At 41.0% G+C, this 19676-nt stretch overlaps 1 protein-coding gene across 12 annotated transcripts in view; it reads left to right on the top strand.

Moving 5' to 3' along the window:
• The first annotated feature begins 17236 nt into the window (after window positions 1-17236).
• Window positions 17237-19676, top strand: part of LOC133118378 (carbohydrate sulfotransferase 15-like) — a 53995-nt gene continuing 51555 nt past the window's right edge. For 9 of the 12 annotated variants that reach the window (XM_061228315.1, XM_061228328.1, XM_061228316.1 and 6 more), the window contains exon 1: window positions 17237-17484. The gene's annotated coding sequence lies outside the window, so the exon portion shown is untranslated. Of the gene's footprint in view, window positions 17485-17726; window positions 17869-19676 lie in introns of all 12 variants that reach the window. The other 3 variants (XM_061228318.1, XM_061228324.1, XM_061228319.1) reach the window with 2 other exon arrangements.

Below are 19676 nucleotides of genomic sequence, written 5' to 3' on the forward strand. Positions count from 1 at the left end.
TCCTGCAGTTTGGCTCTGATTTAAGTTGTAAAATGTTAACAAAAAAGTATTTTAATATGACCAGGAAGAGCATAAATCCTAACATTGGTGTCAGGTTGGATCAGACCTGTATGTGGAGATTTAGATAGATGGATACAGCAGTTTGTAGTTTTTCTCCTGCTCAAAATTCCACACACAAGTTCAAGGGAGTAGTGAAGAACTTAACTGGAGTGGAAGTGGGTAAGTGATGTTTCTGATTGGCCGTGGGTAAGTGATGTTTCTGATTGGCAGTGGGTAAGTGATGTTTCTGATTGGCAGTGGGTAAGTGATGTTTCTGATTGGCCGTGGGTAAGTGATGTTTCTGATTGGCCGTGGGTAAGTGATGTTTCTGATTGGCAGTGGGTAAGTGATGTTTCTGATTGGCCGTGGGTAAGTGATGTTTCTGATTGGCAGTGGGTAAGTGATGTTTCTGATTGGCAGTGGGTAAGTGATGTTTCTGATTAGCTGTGGGTAAGTGATGTTTCTGATTAGCCATGGGTAAGTGATGTTTCTGATTGGCAGTGGGTAAGTGATGTCACAGAACCACACCCTCCTCTCCTCACTGTGAAACTTCTTATCCTCACTTAATACCTCCATAACTCCACCTCTACCAAGCTCGCTATGGCAATGGCTCTTATCGACACATCGAGGTTGACAGCTCAATTATGTCTGCTGTCATTACACAGTCCCGAAATGTAGTTCACACTTCATGAAGCAGTTATTGAGACGGCAGCATTAAGAGATGAGAGGGATTCGTGCGAGATAACGCAGGGTGACATTTTGGGCTTGTCCTCCGGAGGAGGATGTTTCAGGAAAAAGTATACAGGGAGGGCCAAAGGGTCTGCTGGGGTCCCCAGCCCTGGTCCTGGAGAGCTACAGGGTCTGCTGGGGTCCTCAGCCCAGGTCCTGGAGAGCTACAGGGTCTGCTGGGGTCCCCAGCCCTGGTCCTGGAGAGCTACAGGGTCTGCTGGGGTCCTCAGCCCTGGTCCTGGAGAGCTACAGGGTCTGCTGGGGCCCTCAGCCCTGGTCCTGGAGTGCTATAGGACTTGCGGCGGTCCACAATCCTGGTCCTGAATACCCGCAGGGTGTGCAGGTTCCATTGTTCCTCAGGGCTTATTTGATCAGTAAAAGCTGTTGATTTACGCCATTAACTCTTCTTACCTGCTCGTTCTGGGTTTTTTCAATGATTTCATCTGTTTGAGCATTTGTTTACATCCCTCCTTCCTCTTCTCTCTTGTAACCAAAGTTAATTAATCACGAAGTGACTTAATATCCTTCATCAAACTGATTATTTGATTAGAGTTTAAGGAAATAATGTGAAGTTGACAGACAACATAATTGCATCAGCAGACAATATACTTTCCTGTAGAGATGTTTTAATATGGAGAGCACTCATGCGGGGAATTATCTGCCGTTAAACATGCCGTCTCATGAATATGCACGAGCTGGGATGCAGTTTATGTAAATTAGCTTTTATCTCTGTGCCCAGTTGTGCACTTCCTGTGGTCTGATTTTTCCCCATGTCAAAAATGAACCCACTGACCTTTCAATACCTCAGCAGTTGGTCGGAAGATGACACAGCGAAGGCCTGAAGACTCTCGTTTTTTCATGTTCTGAATACAGAGATTCCACAGCGTTTTAATCAAAGGAAAAAAAATATTATTACAAAAGAAATGATTAAGTAGAGTGATTCTGAATTTTGGGGTTTATTTACCCTTGGAAAAAAATTACATTTAGCAGGAACTACTTTATTTTGTTTCGAAGTTTTCCTGAGAAACAGTTCATTGTATCACTATTTTCACTCTGTCTTGGAGTTTGACTCTAAAGACAAACCTCTCTCATGAAGAATGTTCTCCAGGCCTGGTGGGCCGATGGGGAAGTAACCAGTAAAACATGTCTTGAATTTGTGTCTCAAACCCAAACATATTTCAGAGCATGCTCTCTCTTGGTCATGGCCCTAAATAGTGACATGCAAAAGTATTGGGACCGTGAAACTACTTTAATTGTTTTGACTCTGTACTTTTATTGTTTTGGCGCTGAATTACATCCCTTTTTATACATAGTGCCCCCATTTTAGGGGAGCAAGGAGAATTGGCTGCCCATTTACGTGTCTTTTGTTCATGCACAAGACAACACAAGGTCTAGAGTTGATTCTCGGTGTGGAATTCTCATTTTGAGGCTAAATAAATTGATCATGAATATAAACAAAACATTGGGTGTGTTACAATCAACTGTCTGATGCATTGCTAGGAGGTAAGATGTCACCGGTGAGCAATAGCAAACTACCTGGCAGACCACAGAAAAAATCAATTGTGAAGAAAATCCCCTTTTCAGTTGTCAAACAGATCAAGAATGCTCTCCAGGATATAGGCAAGTATAGATGTGTCAAAAACGACCAGAAACAGAAGACTACACCAGAATAACCTCTGAGGGTTCACCGCAAGATGCAATCCACTGCTAAGCCTCAGGAATAGAACGGCCTGGTTAGAGTATATACTGTAAGAGAGGTTGTGTTCTATGGACAGACGAGATGTGTATTAACCTGTACCAAAGTTATTGAAAGAGAAAAGGCGGAGAAAAGAACTGGTCATGATCCAAATCTGAACATGGTGGAGATTTTTCATTGATCATGTGACTGCTGACGGCAGATCCAAGATGAAACACTAAGTACACTGAAATGTCTTATCTGCCAAGAAGTGCAATGTTCTTGACTGGCCCAGTGAATCATCCATCCTAAATCCAACTGAACATGTGTTTCACTTGCTGAAGACAAGACTGAAGGCAAAACAGCCCCTGAAACCGAACCTCAACAGGGGGATGATACCTGGCGTTTGACTTCAGGCAATCATTGAATGCCAAGGATTTGCAAATAAAAGTAAAAGTAAATAGGATGGCTTTATTTAAGATGATGTTAATTTGTAATAATGCATTTGCTCCCTTAAAGTGTATGGGAGTGCAGAGCCAGAACAACATTGTGTCGCTGTCTTAATACATTCGCCTTTAACTGTAGCTCTCAAAAGGCTGAAGGACAGTCTCCTGCAAATCCTTCCCATCATGCAACGCGAGGCACTAGCTGCAGGTGATCATGAGTTGACAGTGAACTTCAGAACACCTTCCGCCACAGCACCGTATCACTGTCTATTTCACAACTGCAAGGTAAAGTGCTTCATGAATTCTCAGAACTGAGTCTGTTCATCATCCTTTATGTTTTATAAATATAAATGTACAGTTCATGTATTTATATTTTGTATTACTACCTACTTACAAATATTTTAACTCGTTATATGCCATTAACAAAATGGAGAGAACAACATACAGAATATCTGAAACCAAACAGACTTTGAACTGGTAGAAAAGGGAGCTTTGTTCTCGAGGTCAGACAGTCACGGGAGCAACACAGGATAAACAGTTCATAGGGAATGCACAGGTGAGGGTCAGAATCTGGGCGGACAGGGCAATGGTGAGCAGGCGAGACGAAGTCAAACATAGGGGGGGAAGGCAGGAATGGAGATGGGGCTTGGAAGAGAAGGGTGGAGGACCATGGGCTGGGCAAAGGGACTGGGGCAGGATGAAGGCGCTTGGAGTTGGCTTTGAAGTGGGACAGGTAAATACAGGAACTGGGAAATCACCCGCAAGGAGCAAGACAATCTGGCGAAGAACATAAAACAGAGACAGGCTTGTATACACAGGTAATGAGACACAGTGAGGGCCAGGTGAGTGCAATTCCACATGAGGAAACGTGCAGGTGATCATATCAGGTGCAGGTGGCGTGGTCAAGAACAGGGCAAACTCAAAACATAGACTAAGACTAAGAAACAGACATGGGATGTGATGGGATGTCACTGCATTCTAAAGAGTGGAAGTATAAGCTGGAGGAAGAATGGTTCTAGTCTGGACACATTCCTCCTTAAACTGGTCATTGTGCACTCCTGCTGACCAATGCTGTTCCCACGCAGTGCATTTCTGTGCAGTAAAAACTTTTGCTTATTTGCAAAGTTTTATTTCTTCACAAACCAAATTTTATGTTCACTTGGGAATTTAGATTGTCTAATATATCTGGCTGTCTTGTCTAGCATCTGTATTGCGAGCTAGATATTTATAGTAAAAGTCTACATTCTGTGCTGGATATCCGTGTCGAGAAGTTAAATTCAGTGAAAGATATCTATGGGTGGAGTTAAATTCCATGCAAGATATGAATTGTTAAAGGTTAAATTCAGTGTAAGATATCTATGGTTAAAGGTTCCATTCCATGCAGGATGTCTATGGTCTAAACAAAGGTTAGCTGGTTTTCTATGGACACCAGGGACCTGAGTTTGCACATGTGTAGCCTACAGCCAAGACCCTTGGAGTGTGTTACCATGGACAATGGGGAAGCGTAGGTTATGGAGTTCCAGCAGTGTGTGTGGGAAGAGCTCTAAACATAAACACTAGTTCCTGTTCTCCTGGGGCCAGATGCAAACTGACAGCACAGCGGGGATGGCTCCGTTTGCTTTTCTGATGTTTCTATCGCACTCCACACCACTCCAGACCCGTCACGTCTGGTAAAGCGACAGGTGAGATCAGCCGTGGTGCAACAGAGCTGACAAATAACAGGCTCATGCTGCTCAGTGGTGTTCAGTCAGCCACAGTCAGGTTCTCTACTCCCTCCCCTGCATTTACACACTGCTTAATCACTCATCCCCTCTATCTCTACCAGTGTTCCTGTGCTTTTACACACTGCTCAACCACTCATCCCCTCTCTCTACCACAGTGTTCCTGTGCATTTACACACTGCTTAATCACTCATCCCCTGTATCTCTACCACAGTGTTCCTGTGCATTTACACACTGCTCAACCACTCATCCCCTCTCTCTACCACAGTGTTCCTGTGCATTTACACACTGCTCAATCACTCAACCCCTTTCTCTAGCACAGTGTTCCTGTGCTTTTACACACTGCTCAATCACTCAACCCCTCTCTCTACCACTGTGTTCCTGTGCTTTTACACACTGCTCAGTCACTCATCCCCTCTATCTCTACCACAGAGTTCTTCTGTTCTGCTTTTTAACCAGTACCCTCTGCGTGCTGGAGCCTCTTTTCCTCATGGCTGTTATAACAGCTGGCTCTGCATCTTGGTATGGTTGTTACAGACGTGGTATGGTTGATAAGGTTGTACCTTTATCTGACGTGTTCAGTTCTTTGTTGTATGACCTTGATATGTAGTTTTGTACGTCGCTTTGGACGAAAGCGTCTGCTAAATAAAAAGTAATGTAGTGCCATGGTTTAAAAAAGGTGGGGGTTGGCTGGGAGGATTTCACACCTCAAAGCACACAGACGATATGTAAATATGAACATTCAGTAAATCGAAAGTGTGATGCGTCAAATGTAAATGCTCTTCACATTATTGTGTTTTACTGTGAGATTCAAATCAGGAAAATGTAGAACATATACCATCAGAGGGCACGTTATTAGGTACTTCTATATTTATTTTTAAGACTTAAGTCTGCTGCTGCTGTAGCTTATCCACTTAGAGGTTTGACACATAGATGAGATGTGCCTTTTCAACCACTGTTGTAATGTGTGGTTATTTGTATTACTATCACCTTCCTGTCAGCTTCCTGTCTGTCTGGCCCTTCTATTAATAACGTGTTTCTGGCCACAGAACTGCAGCTCACTAGACCATTCTCTACAAACTCTAAAACAGCTGAACCTCTTGACCACGTCTGCATGCTTTTATGCATTTAGTTGCTGCCACATGATTGGCTGATTAAATATTAGCATTGACAAGCTGGTGTACAGGTCTACCTCATAGTGTTATTACTTGTAGATTGTATATATAGATTAACCCTGTCATGTTCAACAAATCTTGTGGATCGTAGCCTTATAGAAGCTGCATTTCTGCGTCCAGATCCCTTGATAGTCCCAGCCCATAATTCCAGTGACATCATCTCACAGAGGGCCATTGTGTGGAGGAGAACAGTGGCCTTGCATTGTGGGAAAAGCAGAGCACAATGGCAGTTACTCCGTGGCGTCATGGCAACACGGTGTCAACCCTGCGCCCTACTTTCTTGAGCTTGGATGAATTCTTTCTCTGGCAGTTCTCTCATCTGCCTGTGTCGGTGGGCATGGAGAGGATCTGAAGATGGCTTCTGCAACAGCTCCATTGATGCCCGGGGGTTTGTCAGCGGTGAAGCACCAGATTGCCTCCGATTGACAGAACTACACTTGGGACCTCATCACTTGGGTGATGAGGCTGAGATCACCCCTTCCCTGCCTGGGTCAACATTCTCTACTGCAGCGCTACTCAACTCCACGTCCTGCGGGCCGCAGTGTCTGCAGACATTTGCTTCAACTGTGTGCTACACCACCTGATACTTCACTAATGAGCTCATTATCTGAACCAAGCAGGTAAAATAATTAGTGAAATCAGGTGGTGTAGTGCTGCAGATACCTGCAGACACTGCGGCCCGCAGGACGTGGAGTTGAGTAACGCTGTTCTACTGAGTCACAGAACTGGACTCCTGCAGAGAGGGTTGCAGGTTCAACTCTGTTTTTGTACCTCTGAGAGCACACCTCAGCTAGAAGCACTGCTGGATATGTGCAGCTTCATACATGAATAATATCCGTGAAAATACAGGGCATGTTGTGAAAAGCCCAGCAGAACTTCATTATTTTATTTATTTTAAATCAAATCTCTCTAAAGCCACTCTGAAACATGACTCTCTTGAGCCAAACTCCAAACCCACACACTGTGTTTTGCAATCCACTCTTTTTTAAAAAGAAAGAAATGTGTTTACTGAGAAAAAGAAGCACAAAGAACGATTTCTAGAACTTTCTTCTTGCATTAAACCAAAAAAAGTGGGTCGCTCGTTGATAAATGCATTTCTATTGTACCATAATATTTGGGTTTGAACCTCTTGAGTGGTTTCATAGTGATGATATTGGTCTGTTAACGATTGCATCCTCTCAAGAGCCTGTTAAGTGCGGGAATGCATTTCTCTTTAGCAATGAAAATTGTGAAGCAGTCATCTGCAGCTATGGCTAAAGGCTTGACTGAAAGGATGAGCAGGCAGAAATAGCTTTGCTGAAAACCACTGCGGATTCAGAGTAAGTTTCAGAATAATAGGAGACTTCAGTGTTAAGTGCCTTTAGATTCAATAGTCCCCACATTTGTAGTCATCGTACAAGTATGCTCTGTCAATCTTGTCAGGTTTAACGTTCCACAGGAAATGAAAAACAATTTGTGTATACTTTTTAAATAAATCATCCACTGGGTAAGGCAATGGCATATATTTGTAAACTGAGGAATTACTAATGGGTTTATTACTGTTATTATTATTTATGAAAGTGTCAGGTGCATCTTCTTGCCTACTCTTAAATTTTCCATTGAAGTTCTCTCTTGTGAGATCAATCATATTTGTTGGAAAATGAATTCCTCAGATGACTATTAGCCCATCTGTCCATTTTATTGAAAGACAGCTCAAAATGTGTGTAAAGATAAAGATAAAATTAGTGATTGTACCTGTGCATTTTTGTAGTTTGATTTTAGGCCACAGATCTTCAGTTAATATAACCATTTAGGCAGTATTGTGTTGAATGTAGAGTTTAGTATCATCATTTGGTAGTATCATCAACTGCACCATCATTATTGCCAAACATACATCTGTCCATAATTTGTGAGCATAAAGATTTTCTGAAAAGGTTGTATTTTTGCAGGTCCCTAACATGGGCAGGTATTGAAACATGTTGATCATTTTGCACTACAATTAAATGCATTCACTTTTTTCTCAAATGCAGTTTGGCAAGTTGCTGTTTTTGATTTCTAAACTCATCAGAAGATGATTATGATGGGAAAAACAATGTTGTTGCATTTAACAGTAACTCAGACTTAACCCTCCTCTACCTATTCCCAGTTTAAAAATACTGGGAAAATATTTAAAAACAAAACATTTTCAATGCAAAACCTTTTTCACTGGTTAATGAACATGATGTACAAGTACAGGGAAATTAATGACCAATCCAGCGTGTTTCAATCCTCCACTGCATGGGTTGCACCAGTACTGACCCAACAGTGTGAGTGGAGGGTGTTAAAGGGTGTTAAATGTATAAAATGTAGACCTAATACTGATGTTTATGTTTTTCTATTTTTGCAAATTTACAAGCAAGCAAGTTGATTGAAATCGACCCTGACAATGACAAAATGGTCAGAACGTAACGGAACAATATTAAAAACAAAAACAAATGAAAGCATTGTATATTCTATTTACCCAGGCAATTTACAGAAAACTTTTAAAAATAATTTTCATGAAAAATTAGTTGAGGCAACTGTGATCTGTGAGTGATGAAAAGCATAATTCCTCTAAATATTGCAGATTACTTTTCAACTTAGGTAAGTAATTTTTTTATAAAGAAAGCACTTTTGGATGATAAACATACATTTTCACCTGTAATGTTTACTGTTCGTTACAGCTGAACAGTGCAGCAGGGTTATGGACAAAGATGGACTGAATCAAAACATCACAGGTTCCTTCTCACCAGAAACGAGGCCCTGTGAGCACTAGTAGTTTATGTAAAGACCAGGGAATCCATCATAAATTATACCACAAAATGATCTGACTTACCATGACGTTGCAATTATTTAATGCAAAAGCTTTGCGATTTATTCTGGTCGTGTCTGCCTTAAGTAAAATTAAAATTGATTTTCTTCGACCGTAATTCAGTACAGTGGCTGAGTGTAACGCAGTGCAATGCCCATGGTTCCTGTCAGTGATTACTTCATATTAGCTTCAGACTGGAAGAATGATGCAGGCCAGGGACTGTGCTCGTCACATCCACAGGAGCCATCTTACAGCACATCTTACAGCACATCTTACGGACAGACAGGCAGGCAGGTGGGGAAAATAACATTCAGTACTCCGCAAAAGTCTTGAGGCACATGTAAAAAGAAAATCCATAAAGAAAAGCTACTTTCAAAAAAATAATGAAATGAAAGTTTCTAAATTTAGAGAAATTGGCTATGAAGAGCAGTAAACTAAATCAAATCAATATTTGTTGTGACCACCCTCCCACCTTTATAGCTGCATCAATTCTCTTAGGTACACTGTCCTGTGGTTTTATAAGAGAATCGGGTGGGAGGTTGTTCCAAACATATTGGAGAGCTTGTCACAGTTCTTCTGCAGACCTCTGAGATGGCAGTCTGGCTTGCTTCTGGCTCTCCATCAATTTTTCATCTGAATAGTCTATTATTTTATTTCCTGAAATACAAACATTTCTCTGGGACATTACTTTTTTTGGAAAATGAATGTTTAATGAAAGTTAAATTAGGTTTTTTTTTTTTTTTCAATCTACGACCAAAAAAAAAAAAATCGAAGACTTTTGTACCGCACTGTTTACTGTATATTATAACGGCAGTATAACACTTAAAAAAGGTATGTTGAATGCTAATATGGCTAGATGTGGAATTGTTTCAAAATATAAAAAAATAATCATTAAATGTTGCATGTCTTTCATTAGCTGCACCCCTGCGTGTGTAGAATCCATCAAAGGAACATCGTGTTGACAGAAATACTAATGGCTTTAATATAACAGAGCGGAAATCCTGTTGGCTGAGAGAGGATTAATGCAGACACAGCACCTTTCAGTCCATTACACTGAATCAGTGAGATATGTCCAGAATCTAGTGTTAGATTGGTTGCGCAGCCTACGGTGTACAGAGTGTCAATCAGATATTTCATTTAACTGTAGGAAGCCCGTCATTAAGGCACAGTAATACCAAACGTGTTTGAAATGTTGTCTAACAACAAAAAGATTGGGCACCTGTATGAGGATACAGGAACATTACATTACATCTCATTTGGCTGACGTTCTTATCCAGAACGATGTACAGTTGAATAGACTAAGCAGTCTATTCCTCTGGATCAATGCAGGGTTAAGGGCCTTGCTCAAGGGCCCAACGGCTGTGTGGATCTTATTGTGGCTAATGGTCGAACCACCGACCTTGCAGGTCCCAGTAATGCACCTTAACCACTATGCTACAGGCCGCTACAGGCCCCTTGCAAGGGCCAGTGAGCACTATAAACCCTCTCTGTCATGCATATTTTTATTTTCCATTTTTTATATGAAATATGAATATGTTCTGGGTGTCACTGACACGGGTCTTCCATCATTTCCATCTCCGAATGAAACGGTAACCAAAGACGGCTTATCTTTGCATATCTATCACTTTGACAATAAAAATGGGTCTAGACTCTCTTGAATCTATCTTTTTTATTTTATAAATGTGTTCAATAGAAGAGCAGAGAAGGGCAGAGAATATTTAATTTATCTTGCACTGTGTCTTGTTTTTGTCCCTTGGTCAGCAGGCACTGGGCATATCCAGAATATTGCACTCAGTGAATGATATTATGTTGTGTTTTTTTAGGCACCTGGCCTTTGTGCTGAAAGTGTACTTACACACGTTCATCAGTACAGACACAGAGTAGCATTATTACTATTGATTTTCTAAGCAGACCGTCTTCCTGGGAGGCTTAAATAACGTTTCTATTTTTACACATCACCCATTCATGAACCTGCATGTTCACCGACGTGGTTCAGATGATGAAGCTTTGCTCAAGGGCAAAACTGCCAGATTTAAGGTTGGTATGTGTTTAAGATGCATCTATACCTGATGCATGGGAAGCACTGTGGGAATAAGCTCCGAAAAGCATCAATCCACATCTAATTTGATTTGGCTGTGCCAGGATGTGAATGTTGATTTGATTTAGAAATTTCAACAATTTGCAATTGCAAAAACATTTTTTGCCAACATTTTTTGAGCTCATGCCTCTAAAAATGTTTGTCATACTGTTCATTATGAATAACTAGAAATGTAGAAATAGTAATATCCCTTCAAGCTTTCTAGAAGTAAAAATATCGATAGAGTAGAAAATATCAATACAAAAGAATTGCATATAACATAAAACATTCACCGAGCACTTTATACAATTTTTACTTTATTACACCTACTTATTCAAGCGATTATCTAATCAGCCAATTATGTAGCAGCAGTGCAATGCATACAATCATGTAGATATGGGTTAGAATGGGGAAGAAATTTGATCCAGAGCGACATACAGTTGAACAGACTAAGCAGGAGACAATCCTACCCTGGAGCAATGCAGGGTTAAGGGCCTTGCTCAAGGGCCCAACGATTGTATGGATCTTATTGTAGCTACACCGGGGATCGAACCACCGACCTTGTGGGTCCCAGTCATGCACCTTAACCACTACACTACAGGCCACCCACAATTGATGGAATGATTGTGGCAAACAGGGTGGTTTGAATATCTCAGAAACTGCTCACCTCCTGGGATTTTCACGCACACTAGCCTCTACAGTTTGCAAGGAATGGTGAAAAAAAATAAAAATCCAGTGAGCAGCAGTCCTGCAGACAGAAACGCCTTGTTAATGAGAAACGTCAGAGGAGAATGGTCAGACTGGTCAATCCTGACAGGAAGGAGACAGTAACGTAAATAACCACACATTACAACAGTGGTATGCAGAAGAGCATCTCTGAACACACAATGCATCATAACTCTGAGTAGGCTACAGCAGTAGAAGTTTATAAAAATAAGTCTAATGACTACCTAATAAAGTGCTCTGTGAGTGTATGTTATAGGTTTATTCAGATCATTTTCAATGACCAGGCCACAACTGATGGAATAATACAAGAATTGTTTACCAGTAAAGTCTGCATTGAGCTGGGCATTTATCACCAGGAGTTCATTGACCTTCATGGTTAAATAGTAAAATAAATGTACCAATTATAATATACATTAATATATTATTAATATTTTATACAAAAGCATTTTTATACAGTTTAATCTTAATGACATACAAAGCCCTCTTGCTGTGAGAAAGATGGCAGACAATACTCTGAGCTCTGATACACAAGAGGAAAGCTAAAAGCAGATGCCAACTGAATCTTTGGACCTTGTGAGTTTTAGTTCAGTTTTTGTCAGTACTACATTTCCGCCTATAGATATCCTGGGGTGTATGTATTGTAGCACTTCCTTCACGGTTGTAGCTGGCAATGATAAGATATGTGTGTGGGCATGACTGTGGATTGTTCCAGAAAGATGGTCTGCAGGAGGTGTCAGGTCATCTGAAAGCAATCAATCACGGCTCCTTGGTGTGTGTGTCTCTCTATTCCGTGTTGTCTCAAGACAAAGCCAAACCAAATGCATGCTGGGAGGTGGTGGTTGAAAACTGACAGGGCTTAAAATGTACTGTGCCACCACCTCCTTATAACAAGCTGGCTACTACAAGAATGCTTGTGTCATATTTGTTCAAAATATTTGGACTAAAGCAATCAAATCATCAACAAAGCTTTTAGTGAGAGATGGAATAACAGTAATCGTGTCGAGTTTTCAGAATATCACATTAGGGTAATCTTATTAAATTATTTATCCTTTTTACACTTTTCTCTCATCTGGTACATCTGATAGCAGCGTAACAATATGTGCTGGGTCCCAAGGTTACTCAGTGCGCTGCTGAAGACAGAGTGGGCTGGTGCAGACAGGCTATACAATGCGGTCGGCAGTCACACTGAAAATAAGGCTCCTTCAACAGGCTGTTGTTCACTTCCATAGGAAGTGCACTGCGTTAGCATCATGGCTATCACAAACAGTGGAGGATGCTGGGCTGAAAAATTGGCAGGGTGCAATTTAAACTGATCGTTGGTCTCAACCTATTTTCATTAATTTTCCTTGATTAACAAGCATGCCGCCAAGGGTCTGACTAATCAAATGGCACACAGCTTCTTCATCGTGTTATTCATTTTAGAACAAAATCTCTCATTTCTCTCTCTCTCTCTCTCTCTCTCTCTCTCTCTAAATTCAAATGTGGCATGACCACATATCAGCATATTATTTATGAACAATGAACTAGATGATAATAGTAATAATAATAATATACAATAATAATAATAACGATAAGTATGGTATGGAGTAAGTAATGGGAGTGGGCTTGGGGGCTTGGGGGGGCTTTATTAATACAAATGGCTTCACAGGTGTTTTCAATGAGACAGGTGTGTTCCTTCATAGTATAACAGTGCTTTCAGTGTTGAGCCTTGATTCTAGACCTTTTATTGCTTTTGGAATCTGTTATTGGCAGGACCAGAGTTGCCAGTGAAGGTCAAGATCATTGTGAGGCTAAGAAATTAAGTAGAAAAAAATTAGACATAGGCCAAACCTTAGGAATTCTGAAATGGGTCTTGTCGACAGATTTGACAAAATTCACTTGTATCAGAGTGATGGCAAGAGCAAAGCGTGGCCAAAAGGAACTGCCCAAAATCCAAAGGATGCCACTTCCTCTGAATGGGGGTAGGGGTGTTTAGGTTTTGGCATGTATGCTTGCCACAGTTACCAGCTCACTTGTCTTCACTGATGATGTACCTGCTTGTCAGATGGCTTTGAGAGAAAGAGTGTTATTTGATATAGCAAACCATAGGAATGTTGTCTGTTCTCTCTATCTACCACTAGACATGATACAGCAGCAAAAAAATAAATAAATAAGTCTAATAAATACCTAATAAAGTGCTCACTGAGTGTACTTAGTGAAGTAATGTAAAGTTATGACTCTGAATTTATCACTAGTTTTCACAAATATCCAGGACCACTGCAAATAATGCTAAGAACAATTCTGAACGTTTTGTTAGCCAAAAGAGAAACTGTGCTGTGTTTTCCCACGCCTCTGTCTTATATGCATCACCGTGTTGGTTTTGTCAGTTCATCACTCCAGGCCAACTTCCTCCTTACTGTATTTCACAGGTTCTGTACAAAGCAGTCTTCTACAAGTTGGTGTGGGGCTACAAACCAAAATGAGACTACTTCTCGAAAAAGTGTACTGCACAGATGAAGTTTCAGAGTATGGTGGTGATGTGGTCTTTTCAATGGCAGTGTGAACATTATAGTTTACATTCGTGTGCACTTCATTGTTTATTATTATTATTATTATTATTATTATTATTATTAATATGAAGAATATGAACTGAAACCTTTGTGGATATGGATGTTTTAAATTTCATTTCTTTTAAAATGACACCTCCAACTTGTACTAATTATTAAAACCATCCAGAGAGTAGGAAATGGTGGTATTCACGCGAACCAGGCCATCTAATGATGTACATAACTCCGCTTCTATCCGTCTCTTCCCGTTTGCACTCAACACCTCCTCTCTCCTCTCGGTCTTGTGCTCCACCTGCATGTCATCACACTGGGGCTATGTGTACACATTGTAATGGAGCGTGCAGCCCACACGCGGTTATGAATATCATAAATTCCCTCATTCCCTCCTTATGCAGAATTACTTCAGTATGGTCCCTCTATAATAATGCGTATCCTCTTCTGAAATTGCCTGGCCAATGTCCAGGTCCCAGCAGTTTTCATTTACATTTCCACCTCCCAGTGCATGTTCCATTTTTAGCGTTCTGTATTAGGGACCGGGACACAAGTGCCTCAGTCTGTCTGTTTACCGTCCCCTGAGCACGGGCAAAATCCATGTGTCTGCTCCTCTGCGTTATTTAATACACTGCTGTATCCACAAAAGAGCTCCCGCTCATTCCGCAGTTCAGCAAGGGCCATTTACCTTGAGAGAGTAGTTATATCATAATTTCAGAAAGGGCTCGTAACTATGGAGATCCCCAATCTGCTTTGTGAATGGGCACAATTATGGCTATTAATCTGAGCTGAGTTATGATGGACGAAGCCATTCGCTAGCCCTTTCCTCCAACTGCACTGACCTTGGCTGTTGTCTGTCAGGAAAAATAAGTGCATCGGACAAAAGATTCACAGCCGGATATGTGGTCACACATTATAGACTCCATTGTCTTCACTTGAATTAAAGCAAGAAGCGGCATCTATACAAAACAGTACGCTTGCTACCAGAGGGCCATTGTCCTCCTATCATCTCACTTCCTTTATTAAGGCTCATGGATTTTCACATTAATTATTTTTGCTGAATATTTGGAGAACAAAATCCGTCAAAAGACAAAAGGGCACATCAAATGAAGACCATTCAATGTAACATTCTGCAGGGAAACATTTTAGAGGTAACCGACTGTTTGATGAATTACCATCCTTTCTCCGAAAAATAAAAAACAAATGCCTTCCCCTATTACTATTCCGATTTGAAACGCTCAAAACGATGAGCCTGCGCCAAGAGTGGCTCTGTATTTACACGTCCGTGCCCTTTTGCCATTGTGTTTCCCACGTATTCATTACCTTTCCTTCCATTATTTTGTTTCCTTTGCATTTTGTGTCTTATGTGCCTGTTCATTCTTTTCACCTGTGTCTCCGCCCTCCAGTCCTTATATGTATTTCTTTTTTGTCTCTTGTCATTCGTCTCACTTGTTGCTTGTTGTGTGCTTGTTAGTTTTGCATTTAAGCCTGTCCTTTTTCAGTTCTTGTTGCTAGTTTGTCTTTACAAGAACAGAATCAGGTACAGGAAAAGCACTGATGGAGTCTAGCCTCCACATCCCCGTTCTGTCACCTTTGTGGTATCTGTTCTGTTTGGGATTTCCTGTTTTTTGACTCTGTGTTCTGTATTTTGTATTTGGACCTTCACTTGCTTGGACTGCCTACCAGTGTTTGTACTCTGCCTGTTTATCATTACACTTCTGATTGCCCTGCATGCACCTGTCTGCCTGGATTTTGACCATTTCCTGTTTTTGGATTATGTTCTTGGCCTGCCCTTTGTTAATAAAGCCTGCCCATTTCGCGTTATCCCTGAGTCTGCGTTTGGTTCCTCTGTCTTGGTTCCTGACATGTATGTCATTAAATGTCAAATGCATTACGTTAAGGCGTGTGTGGCTGCAAAGGCTTTGACGCAGGCACCGAACATGTTGAAGTCTTGGGCTGTGTTCGAAACCGCATACTAGCATACTACTGGTCCTAAATTTCAGGCTGATTTTCATTGAAATGTAGTAGGCTACGAGTAGTATCCAGTATGCTAAGTATGCAGTTTCAAACATAGCCTTGGGCTCCTCTCAAACACACTGGGGAGTGAAAATAAGTTACCAAACGTCTAGAAAGAAGAGTATTTTAATTGATGGAAGCAGTAGTTTCATGGTAGCATGGATTTATCAGTATTTGCTCAAGGCCCAATTGCATAATATTTTGGAAATGTGAGCTTTAGGCTAATAAATGAAGTACTGAGGGAGGAGAATGGAGGAATAGTAATTAAATGTTCTTATTCACTCTACTATCTTGGATTGAGCCCAACAAATTAGTTTCGAATCAGTGGTATTGACTCTGAAACGAAAATAACATAAATTGCACTGCAGTTTCACCTTGATGAAAATGTAAGCCTTCTGATTACATACAGTCTTATTAGAAAAACAGCAACACTGACTCGTAATGACTTAAGGAAACCGTGCTGTAAAAAATGTATTTGAACTCACCACAACGTCGTGTGGACGCGTGGCTCGCCTGGGGAATTGAAGGAAAATTTGCCGCGTTTCCCCGTCTCCACTCTAAACGGCTGAAATGTGAGGTCAGGCACAGCTGAGTGGAGAGTACACATGGGGTGAGGAAGCGAAAGTCTGTATGAAGAGGTTTACTGCACGAACACTTGTACAGTGCAGATCAGATAGTTATTTACTTATCCACAATGATGCGTTCATAATGCACCTGTCATCCGTATTTAGGATTCCAAAGCATGAGAAGGACTGAACATTTATTTTTGCATGCACAGTAACTGCGTAATGGTAATTCAGCGGGCTCTATTGCTATTATCTATTATCCAATAGGGATCATATATACACTGCGAGAGTTAATTTAACACTGGGCATTTTACTGACACTGGACATGTTCCCCAAAGGAACCACGTGAAAATCGCATTGGCAGGTGAGACCCATTCTTTATTTTTGATTACAGGGGAAATTAAATCAGCAGTGTTCTACATGTATGCGTTAATAAATAGGCTATGTCGCGAGGAAACGTTGAAGCCTGATCCAGACAGTGGTGGTTCCGCTGATCGTCCTCCAGTTAATGAAACAATGATAGTCATGGGCGACCGTTTCATTCGGCGCTCTCGAAAAAGTGCGTGAGCACTTGGGTACGGTCTGCCTGGTTTGCGGCTGATGTCCTTCCCACCCCGGCCGCCCCCTCCCTCTCCCTCTTCCTCGGCTACCTCCACCCCTTCCCCCCCTCCTTGTTGTAATATCACTGAGAGAGAGCGTGTTTAGACACAGAACCACCGAACATCCACTCTGAGAAGAGGGGAGAAGCTTCAAGCTATTCTAAGGCATTCTAGAAAATGAAACCCATACAGTGAACAGAACCGTACTAATTGCGGCTGAAGAAAGGACCAGGAAGTTTCGCTAATTTTGTTTTTCTTTACACTTTTTCACACCGATATGGAGAATAACATTAAACGAATGTTACTGAAGAAACGTGTGAACGTGGGTGCCTGATTGAAATACTGCGATATCCTAAGGAGACTTTGACGGTATGTTATTTTTCCCGGTGTTTAACTGTGCCACTTTGTTGCAAATCCTTTTCAAATGTTTTAAATGTGTGGGATCGATTTGATCACCTATCTGAATATCGTGGGATGAACAGTACAATAACCAGTCCGGCTAGCATTTTCATAGCGAGGTGATTTATTCCTTAAATAACTTAATAGTCGGAATTGGCTCTTCTGTCGTTTGCAATTGCATTTCATTAGCCAGCAAGACTCTTGTTTTGCAGCAGCTTTCATTGATAGGCGAGAGCAGCTGCCTTTCGCGCCGGATGAATGACTTAGGACGCATGCAGATGTCTTCATGTACTGAATAAGCTAAGTTTCTCCGGGATTCCCAGATGCAAGTGCAGCAGGTGGCGCCGCGCGAAGGTAAACGAGCGAGTTTATTTTAAGTCACAGTTTATTTGACTCGACATATTTAGACGGGCATCACCTTGTGACCAAAAGCATTCTCGTTTGTCTATTCATAGTCACTCAGCCGAGTCTCGTGCTTTCTGTCGAAGCGCAGTCCTGCTCGCGTCAGTGCTGCGTAGCTACTCTTAAGTTAGTCAGGTGGAAGATGATGATGGTGTGTGTATGTGTGACAGTAGAAATGTCAATGTCTTTATTAATTAATTAATTAATTAATTAATTATTTAATGTATTTATTTATTTATTTATTTATTCAACAAAAAATATAATTTCAACAGCCTTTTCTGATAAATGTATGCATATTCAATTAATGTATTGCTACCTTGTTTGTTGTTATCCTACCTCCAACCGATCGCCTCGGGTTCGATGCAATAAATTAATAAATAACATGAAAAATTAAGCCCGCAGCTTCCCAGACGGTGCATTAGGATTCATCTCACTTTCTAATGTTTTGTATTAATTAAGATTAGCTCTTTTCCTTGTGCTATCAAGGTGCTATCAAGCAATAGCCTTGTTTTCAGATTAATATCATCTGATTAAAAAAAGTGCCTGGAAAAAAGTGAATAGGTTTTTTCAATGCTATGTGCATCCATAAAGTATGTATTTGCTTGCATCCCCCAGTGACTGATTAGGTTTTAACTACTGATGTTGCTGTTATCTCAATGCCTGCTTACATTTCTCATTGCGTATGTAATCCTTCAGTTATCTCTACATGCCGTACACCAGAGCCTCAGAAAACCGTGTCGTGCAGTGGGACTCAAAACACCCAACCGTCTCTTGGACCACGCTACTGCAGACATTTGACATATTTGCTTCAAGTGTGTGACTCATTGGAAATTCCTTCCGTGGCATGTTTTGAACTCTTGACGCTCTTGTCTTTCCAAAAGCGCGCTCTGTGTTTGGGTGGAGAGGCTGTTTTATTGCATTTCCCGTCTGATAGGCCATTGTCTGTGCATTCTCTCTCGTTGACCTGGCTGACATCCTCAGTGGAAAGTAAAAAGTTCAAATGCTCTCTCCTTTTGTGCCCTTCCGTAATTCCATGTCCGGCATTAGAGGCTGGATGATTGGGGTTTGGTCTTTAAGAAGTGCAGAAAATCTACATATAAAGAGCACTTAAAACAGACTCTAATAGTGTTTCTCACTGGCAGGTACTAATGTAGATTGGAGCAGCCATTGTGGCCTTGCTCCCATTGATCCAGGTCAGATCATACACTGCGTTCAATGTGGCTATTAGCAGTAGCTCTTCTGCCTGACACCTGACACAAACCGTCGCCACATTATTTTATTACAGCTATTTTTTGTACAGCGCGTGCTAAAAATGCATACACTTTCATTTTAAGCTAAGCTCTCACTTTGGTGATATTTAATTTAATTTACTTTCGTGTTAGCGTTTTCATTTGCATTCCCTTGAGGTACACCTGATGCTGCTTCAGGATATGATGCATTCAAATCTCTATATGACCTATATACGGCACTGTATATGATCACAACCAATGTTTTTATGCATTGTTATGTTTTTGTGGCCAACAGCCTCCTATTAGGAAACCCCAACTGTATTTGCAGAATGTTTCGTTCTATTACTTTTACAACTAGATAAACAACTGATCACCACAGTGAAGATAAATGCTGTATATTGATGTCTCCTGCTAGCTAATTAGCCATCATTAAAAGCTTGATTTCTAAGAGTGAGTCAATTAAAACGTATTCAGAGTGAATGTATTATTATTGAACTAGACTTGAATGCAATCAGAACGAAACGACGTTAA

Source organism: Conger conger, chromosome 18, assembly GCF_963514075.1.
Source record: "Conger conger chromosome 18, fConCon1.1, whole genome shotgun sequence".
Lineage (NCBI taxonomy): Eukaryota > Metazoa > Chordata > Actinopteri > Anguilliformes > Congridae > Conger > Conger conger.